We start from the raw sequence: 8,828 nt of genomic DNA, 5'->3' as shown, positions 1-8,828 counted from the left end.
CCCCATGTGAACATACTACACTAACTCGTCTTCTACTAAATTCGGTATACATAAACGCCAATGGTGCGTTGTTATACTGTATTGTCTCTCCAGAACAGATTATGTCCTACAATCTGCCACCTTCCCTCTTGATTAGTCAGTAGCGATTTCCTAACACACATAGCAAAGAGTTTGTAAAATAAGGGTCATGTTGGATGTTCTCTGTTATTTTCTGAGCGATCTCTTGCACCTTGTTGCGTGGGTATTCTAATGTCAGAAAATTAATTGCAAAGATTACGCCAGATCCTTCCAAACGTTTTAGTTCTTTCATGCTTACTGGTAGCCGAGACAAAGCATCAGGTACAATGTTCTTTGAACCTTTTACATAGTGGATCTTAATGTCATACTCTTGAAGAAACAACATTACTACTATGTAGTAATCAGGTATTCATTAGAAATGACAGAGCTTGGTGATCTGTATAGACATATATTTCGGACCACCATATAGGTGTTTGGAATTTTTCTATATCCCAAACTATGGCTAATAATTCCTTCTCTGTTGCCGTATAATTTAATTCATGTTTGTTGAGACTTCGGCTAGTGAAAGGTATTGACCTATGGTCTATACTGTCTAATCCCCATTCACCTTGGAAAAGCTCTGTGGCTATACCATAGTCTAATCCTTCGGTCGAAATCTTAAATGGTTCACCCATCTCTAGATGGTGCAGTATCAGTGATTCTGATAACGCCCTCTTTACATTTTCAAAAGCATCATGTGCCTCTTGGTCCCAACTCCACGGCATTCCATTTCGTAATAAACGCAAAAGTCGATGGGTCGTTCAACTCTTGATTTTGTACATATCGTCTGTAATATCCTGCCATTCCAAGAAATCCCTTCAATTGTCTTATGTTTCTAGGTGGTGGGCACTCCTTAATAGCCTGTATACATTCTGGGTCGAGCTTAATTCCTTGTACACCTACGATATGTTCCAAGAATTTTTGTTCTTGCCTGGCAAAGTGTGACTTAGACAATTTTAGTGTAATACCTTTTTCTTTAAATTATTTCAGGGGTTTCCTCAACGTTAGGCAATGCTCTTTCCAGGTGGGTGATATTATCAATTGATCATCTACATATATAATTAACTCTTTTAATAACTCTCTCCCTATCGCTTTGTCCAGTGTGCGTATAAACACTGATACCGAGGTATTTAGCCCAAATGGTTGTTGTTGTAGTGGTCTTCAGTCCTGAGACTGGTTTGATGCAGCTCTCCATGCTACTCTATCCTGTGCAAGCTTCTTCATCTCCCAGTACCTACTGCAGCCTACATCCTTCTGAATCTGCTTAGTGTATTCACGTCTTGGTCTCCCTCTACGATTTTTACCCTCCACGCTGCCCTCCAATGCTAAATTTGTGATCCCTTGATGCCTCAGAACACGTCCTACCAACCGGTCCCTTCTTCTTGTCAAGTTGTGCCACAAACTCCTCTTCTCCCCAGTTCTATTCAATACCTCCTCATTATTTATGTGATCTACCGATCTAATCTTCAGCCTTCTTCTGTAGCACCACATTTCGAAAGCTTCTATTCTCTTCTTCTCCAAACTATTTATCGTCCATGTTTCACTTCCATACATGGCTACACTCGATACAAATACCTTCAGAAACGACTTCTTGACACTTAAATCTATACTCGATGTTAACAAATTTCTCTTCTTCAGAAACGCTTTCCTTTCCATTGCCAGTCTACATTTTATATCCTCTCTACTTCGACCATAATCAGTTATTTTGCTCCACAAATAGCAAAACTCCTTTACTACTTGAAGCACCTCATTTCCTAATCTAATTCCCTCAGCATCACCTCACTTAATTCGACCACATTTCGTTATCCTCGTTTTGCTTTTGTTGATGTTCATCTTATATCCTCCTTTCAAGACACAGTCCACTCCGTTCAACTGCTCTTCCAAGTCCTTTAGTGTCTCTGACAGAATTACAATGTCATCGGCGAACCTCAAAGTTTTTATTTCTTCTCCATGGATTTTAATTCCTACTCCTAATTTTTCTTTTGTTTCCTTTACTGCTTGCTCAATATACAGATTGAATAACATCGGGGAGAGGCTACAACCCTGTCTCACTCCCTTCCCAACCACTGCTTCCCTATCATGCCCCTCGACTCTTATAACTGCCATCTGGTTTCTGTACAAATAGTAAATAGCCTTTCGCTCCCTGTATTTTACCCCTGCCACCTTCAGAATTTGAAAGAGAGTATTCCAGTCAACATTGTCAAAAGCTTTCTCTAAGTCTACAAATGCTAGAAACGTAGGTTTGTTTTTCCTTAATCTAGTTTCTAAGATACGTCGTAGAGTCAGTATTGTCTCACGTGTTCCAACATTTCTACGGAATCCAAACTGATCTTCCCCGAGGTTTGCTTCTACAGTTTTTCCATTCGTCTGTAAAGAATTCGCGTTAGTATTTTGTAGCTGTGACTTATTAAACTGATAGTTTGGTAATTTTCACATATGTCAACACCTGCTTTCTTTGGGATTGGAATTACTATATTCTTCTTGATGTCTGAGCGTATTTCGCCTGTCTCATACATCTTGCTCACCTGATGGTAGAGTTTTGTCAGGACTGGCTCTCCCAGGGCCATCAGTATTTCCAATGGAATGTTGTCTACTCTCGGGGCCTTGTTTCGACTCAGATCTTTCAGTGCTCTGTCAAACTCTTCACGCAGTATCGTATCTCCCATTTCATCTTCATCTACATCCTCTTCCATTTCCATAATATTGTCCTCAAGTACATCGCCCTTGTATAGACCCTCTAAATACTCCTTCCACCTTTCTGCTTTCCCTTCTTTGCTTAGGAGTGGGTTTCCATCTGAGCTCTTGATATTCATACAAGTGGCTCTCTTTTCTCCAAATGTCTCTTTAATTTTCCTGTAGGCAGTATCTATCTTACCCCTAGTGAGATAAGCCTCTACATCCTTACATTTGTCCTCTAGACATCCCTGCTTAGCCATTTTGCACTTTCTGTCGATCTCATTTTTGGGACGTTTGTATTCCTTTTTGCCTGCTTCATTTAATGCGTTTTTATATTTTCTCCTTTCATCAAATAAATTCAATATTTCTTCTATTACCCAAGGATTTCTACTAACCCTCGTCTTTCTACCTACTTCATCCTGTGCTGCCTTCACTACTTCATCCCTTAGAGCTACACATTCTTCTTCTACTGTATTTCTTTCCCCCATTCGTGTCAATTGTTCCCTTACTCTCTCCATGAAACTGTACAACCTCCGGTTTAGTCAGTTTATCCAGGTCCCATCTCCTTAAATTCCCACCTTTTTGTTCTTTCTTCAGTTTTAATCTACAGTTCATAACCAATAGATTGTGGCCAGAGTCCACATCTGCGCCTGGAAATGTCTTACAATTTAAAACCTGGTTCCTAAATCTCTGTCTTACCATTATATAATCTATCTGAAACCTGTAAATATCTCCAGGCTTCTTCCATGTATACAATCTTCTTTTATGATTCTTGAACCAAGTGTTAGCTATGATTAAGTTATGCTCTGTGCAAAATTCTACCAGGCGACTTCCTCTTACATTTCTTCCCCCCAATCCACATTAACCTACTACATTTTCTTCTCTTCCTTTTCCTACTATCGAATTCCAGTCACCCATGATTATTAAATTTTCGTCTCCCTTCACTACCTGAATAATTTCTTTTATTTCATCATAGTAACACATTAAAATGATATGATTTTCCATCAAAAAGAAATGCTGTATATTTCCTTGAATCTGGATGTAACCGGATCTGCCAGTACCGAGCAGTCAGGTCCATCGAGCTAAAGTACTGTGCTTTCTCAAATTTGGAAAACTCGTCGATGTTAATGGGTCTATCCCTTTCGGTTTCCGTATGTTTATTCAGGGAGCACGCGTCCAGTATGAGCAGCACACTGCCTGTAGCTTTTTTCACTACTACCAAGGGATTATTTATAACGCTTGTACTGCATTCTATTATTTTATTATGTACCATTTTATTTATCTCCTCTTTAACAGCTTCTTTTGAACTCACCAGCATGAGGTACGGTTTACAGAAGAATGGGTATCATCTTTGATCTTAAATTTACATACTTAATCACTAATACTACTTGGACTATCTGAAAACACCATTTAATATTCTAATAGAATTTAGGCTAAATCTGTTTTCTGGTCATTGGTTAATATTGGGGATTCATTTACTTTATCTTGTATGTCAGCTCGTTGTGATGCATGACTTACGTTTTCTATATCTGGTGACAATTGCGCTGTCGCGGTTAATCGTAATCTCTGGTGTTCAGTTGTTTGTTTATCGTCATAACTGTCTGTTAGAAAATTAACACAATATTTATTTTGCCCGAGTCAAAAATAAAGGCAGCTCTCTTCAAAATTCAATATAACCTTAAACTCTGACAGCCAATCTAAGCCAATTAACACCTCTCTATTAATATTTTCTACGACCAGCAGTGTTTGCCAGAACGTCGTCTCACTGATGTCACAATTTACTTGGGTTTCGTATTTGACAACCTTGCTTTTAGTTCCAGTTATACCGATTATATATACTCCCATTACTGGTAATATAAGTAAGTTATTGTTAGTTCAACTCAACAAGTAAGTTGTTGTCAGTTCTTAACGTATTATAGAATCCACTAGAAACAAGTGATACTTCACTACCAGAATCAATAAACTCCTACTTGGTACAGAGACAATGAAGATCGGTGCCACAGCGACAACAGTCACGAAAATAGGAACAATTTTAATCACGACAGCCTGAACAATAACCGTAACAATGATTACGAGGTGTGCTCATGTAGAAAGAGGTAGGAGGAGAGGAAGCGGTTGTGGTCGCAGAAGACAAAATGAGAATGCACGAACTTGAAAAACATCACTGTCCGGGAAACGGAGATCCGCAACAATAATGGGGACCACTGCAAGGATAACGACTTTTGTGAATAAAGTAAATCAAATGCGGTAGCGAATGAAATCAGAGGTGTTGTCGAAGCGACATCGGGTCCGCCACGTACGAGCTGTACGGCAGCGTCGATAATGCATCAGTGTCTGGTCGTGAAGAAGCATGTTGTCGTTTTTAAGTACGTCGGATCAGCAGGCAAGGAGAAGGAATGACTAATGAAATTAAGTAAAATGTATGATGGGTTTGAAGAATGGAAGGTAAATAGAAAAATAAGTTTGAGTGGGAAGGTAAGTAAGAGTAATGATAATTATGGAGCGTGTGCTGCGAAAGGGGCGAGCAGCGCGAGAGAGATGCTGTGCGATGTGGATGAAGTTAATAAGTGTGTAATGAGTAATGTCGATGATATTAATGAATATAGTGAGGAGGTGGGGGCACGTGAAGGGCGAGTGAATAAGAATTTCGCAGGTACATCGACGGATGCTGTATTTTCTGCCCATGCACTTTTCCTTTCAGTCGTTGTTTCCTGCATCTTTTTCCTGCCTTTCTTTTCTGCGCCAGGGACCCCTTAGCTTCATTGGTCCGGGAGCATAGCCCTGGGTGCCCAGCCTCGTTTACAGTTGTCAGTCAACCTAATTAAGTGAAGTCTCATCTGTCATGTAATTTTTGAATTTATTGTATGAAAAATAATCTTTAAACTTGACTAAAATAATATTGCTACTATCTCTTTTGCATGACGTTGCTTCTTGAAATGAAAGTAATGTCTTTCCTTTATATATAGAGAGAATTTCTTTCACGTGTTTCACGTTTGTTGTAGAGAAGTAGAAAGCTTTTTGCGTATAATCGTGAACGAAGAAGTGTTACCGTGATTAAATAAGCCGAATCTTTTAATTCTCTGAAGGACAATAGATAGCGCATCACGTTTCTGTTATATAATGCATCAAGATTCTGTTACCACTAGTAATACATTTTTACTCTGAGAACTGCAGGAACTTCAAAGTATGTAACATTCAGTCTACTACAAGAACAACAACACAACTCACTCAGTTAAAGCGTTTTTTTTTTTTCATTTAGCAATTTCATATCAAGTCACGAGTTTTTCCGTCTTCCAACGGCCATTTTATCTTGTACATTAGCTTCAATAATACTTTGTAAGTAAATTATATCTCTCGCCTCTCATAATAAGTGCCAAATGTAATGTCTTTCTTTGTTTTATAATGTACACTGATCAGCCAGAATATTGTGACCACCGACGTGCTAACGATATAAACCCCTCAAGGCAATAGCAACGTCCCCTGGCGAGGAACGACTGCTAGTCAGATACATGCACTGTGCATGTAGTAGCAGTGATCGTGCTGTCCGTGTGTAGAACGGGGAAGGCGCCCTGTCTATCTGAGTTTGACCGAGGGCAGATTATGATGGCCTGGAGACCCGGCACGAGCATTTCGGAAACTGCACGACTTGTCGAGTGTTCGAGGAAGGCTGGAGTGAGTGTCTTCAACACGTGGCGAAACCAAGGTGGAACCACCTCCATACGTCGTGAGGTTGGGCGGCCACCTCTCATTACAGATGTCGAACATCTTAGGGTGAGCAGACTGGTAAAACAGGTCAGGCGGCGAACTATGGCGGAACATCAGACTTTATCCCTGGGCGGAGTACATGTGTGTCTGAACACACACTGCACCGAACAGTCCTAATGTTGGGCCTCCGCGGCCAACGAGCCATGCATGTGACCATGTTATCCCAACAACATCGGCAGCTACGGCTGAAATGAGCATGTGACCGTCGCCACTGGATGTTGGCACAGTGGTAGAGCGTTGCATGGTCTGATGAATCTCGATACCTTCGTCACCATGCTGATGGGATGGAGGGCGCGCATTCGTCGTCTTCCAGGGAAACAGTTCCCTGACACCTGTACTGCAGGACGGAGACAAGCTGGCGGCTGCTCCATTATGCTCTGAGGAACATTCACGTGTGCATCCGTCGGTCCAGTGGAGATCGTGCAAGGCACCATGATGGCCAAGCAGTATCGTACACTGGTTGCAGGCCAAGTACGCCCCTTCATGACGATCATGTTTCCCGATGGCAGTGTCATTTTTCAGCAAGATAATGCTCCATTTCACAAGACCAGGAGTGTGATGCAGGGGTTCGAGGATCACAGTGGGGGGTTCCAGTTGATGTACTGCCCCCCCCCCCCCCCCTAACTCGCCATAACTGAAACCAGTCGATCACATCTGGAATGTGATTGAATACGGTGTCAGAGCTCACCGCCCCCCTCCCCAAAATTTATGGGAATTAGGTGACTTGCCTGTGCAGATCTGCTGCCAGCTTCCTGCAGCGACCTAACAAGGCGTTACTGTTTCCATACCACGATGCGATATCGTTGTTATCCGTGCCAAAGTTGGACATACCGGCTATTATGTAGGTGGTCATAATGTTCTGGCTGATCAGAGTGTAGCAGTAATATTTGCATTTTCATCCGACGGACCTTAAAATTTGATGTTTACAACATCCAGGGAATGCGCAAAAGATGAAAATAAAGTGTATCTTAAAGCACTCTATTCGTTTTTCAGTGCTTTGATACAAGGGTCAACTTTCACATCCTTAAAGGAGAACGGAAGATGTGTGGTTGGGCCATACAAATAACATTTTCTTGGATAATAATAAATTTATGCAGTAATTGTGTATTCCTGGTATTTAACCATGACAATACAAAGGAGGGTGTACTTCATGCCCACCTTTTGAAAGTATTGTGTTTATAAGATTTAAAAAAAAAATGTTTGTTCTTTTTAATGAATTATTCTATGGGATTCCATATATGTTTTAAATTCTTCAGTTAAACTTGATCCAAAAGTTAGGACCTCAGTAGTAGATGTCACTTCAATATTTCCAGGTTTAGGGCCTTTCCTATACATCAATATCTCTTTAATATATATATATATATATATATATATATATATATATATATATATATATATATATATATAGAGAGAGAGAGAGAGAGAGAGAGTAAAAGCCAACAACACTGAACTAAATGTGCATTTTTATACTCTTTGGCTATATGCCTTGGTATTGCTAGGGTTAATAGGAAAACGAATGCTACAAAAATGCTAATCCTACAGCTGTTTCTTGTAGTCTGCCGCACAACTAGAAAAAAGCACTTAACCTGTTAACCAACAAGTAATACTACTGTCTGCACTACAGAATTTGCGATGTTTTTTGATAATTTATTTTGGTGCATTTAAACTTTAGATGGTTGTTTTCGCTGATGATCCATCCACATACTATCCTGTTCAGCAGTTATTGTCTGCTGTATTCCTTTTGACTAGAGCAGCACGTCAGCAGCCTTTCCACTAAAAGAAACAATTCCACAATTCACTGTTACATCTTAGAATCCATACTTCCATGATCACTCACAACAGTGCGATGTGAGTTCTTGAGAAAACACTTCATTCAGTGGTCGCCGAACTCAGTTGCCTTCTCTCCAACTGCAGAGTATATCGTTTAGCTGGGATGGCAGCATGCTGACGTGTGGTTCAATGCCTCGTGAAGTCTCCCTTGGTCTTCCTGGATACTGCGTCTGTAGTATCGTCCCTTATGCGCCAGTTTGCGTCACTCCTCAGTGTTACTTTCGGATCCAGCATCCTTGATGTCTGACGATCATGACCCACAGTGTCTTTGTAGAGCGTGCAGCCTCACATAGTGTGTCCACACTGCTGCGGATGCAACTATCACTCATTTGTCTTTTGATTTTGTGCAGATACGTAGTATACTGGCCATTACCTGTCATGTAATGTATCAGTCCACTCATTTTTAGTCTTTCCTTGATGTTAGGAAGAAATTGGTACGTTCTACTACCTGAATCTGAAGTGTCCGTTCATTTTGCCACAGTTGTAATATGCAATCTTTT

This window comes from Schistocerca nitens, chromosome 8, assembly GCF_023898315.1.
Source record: "Schistocerca nitens isolate TAMUIC-IGC-003100 chromosome 8, iqSchNite1.1, whole genome shotgun sequence".
Classification (NCBI taxonomy): domain Eukaryota; kingdom Metazoa; phylum Arthropoda; class Insecta; order Orthoptera; family Acrididae; genus Schistocerca; species Schistocerca nitens.
The sequence above is the reverse complement of the archived record's forward strand: the minus strand, read 5'-3'. Positions refer to the sequence as shown.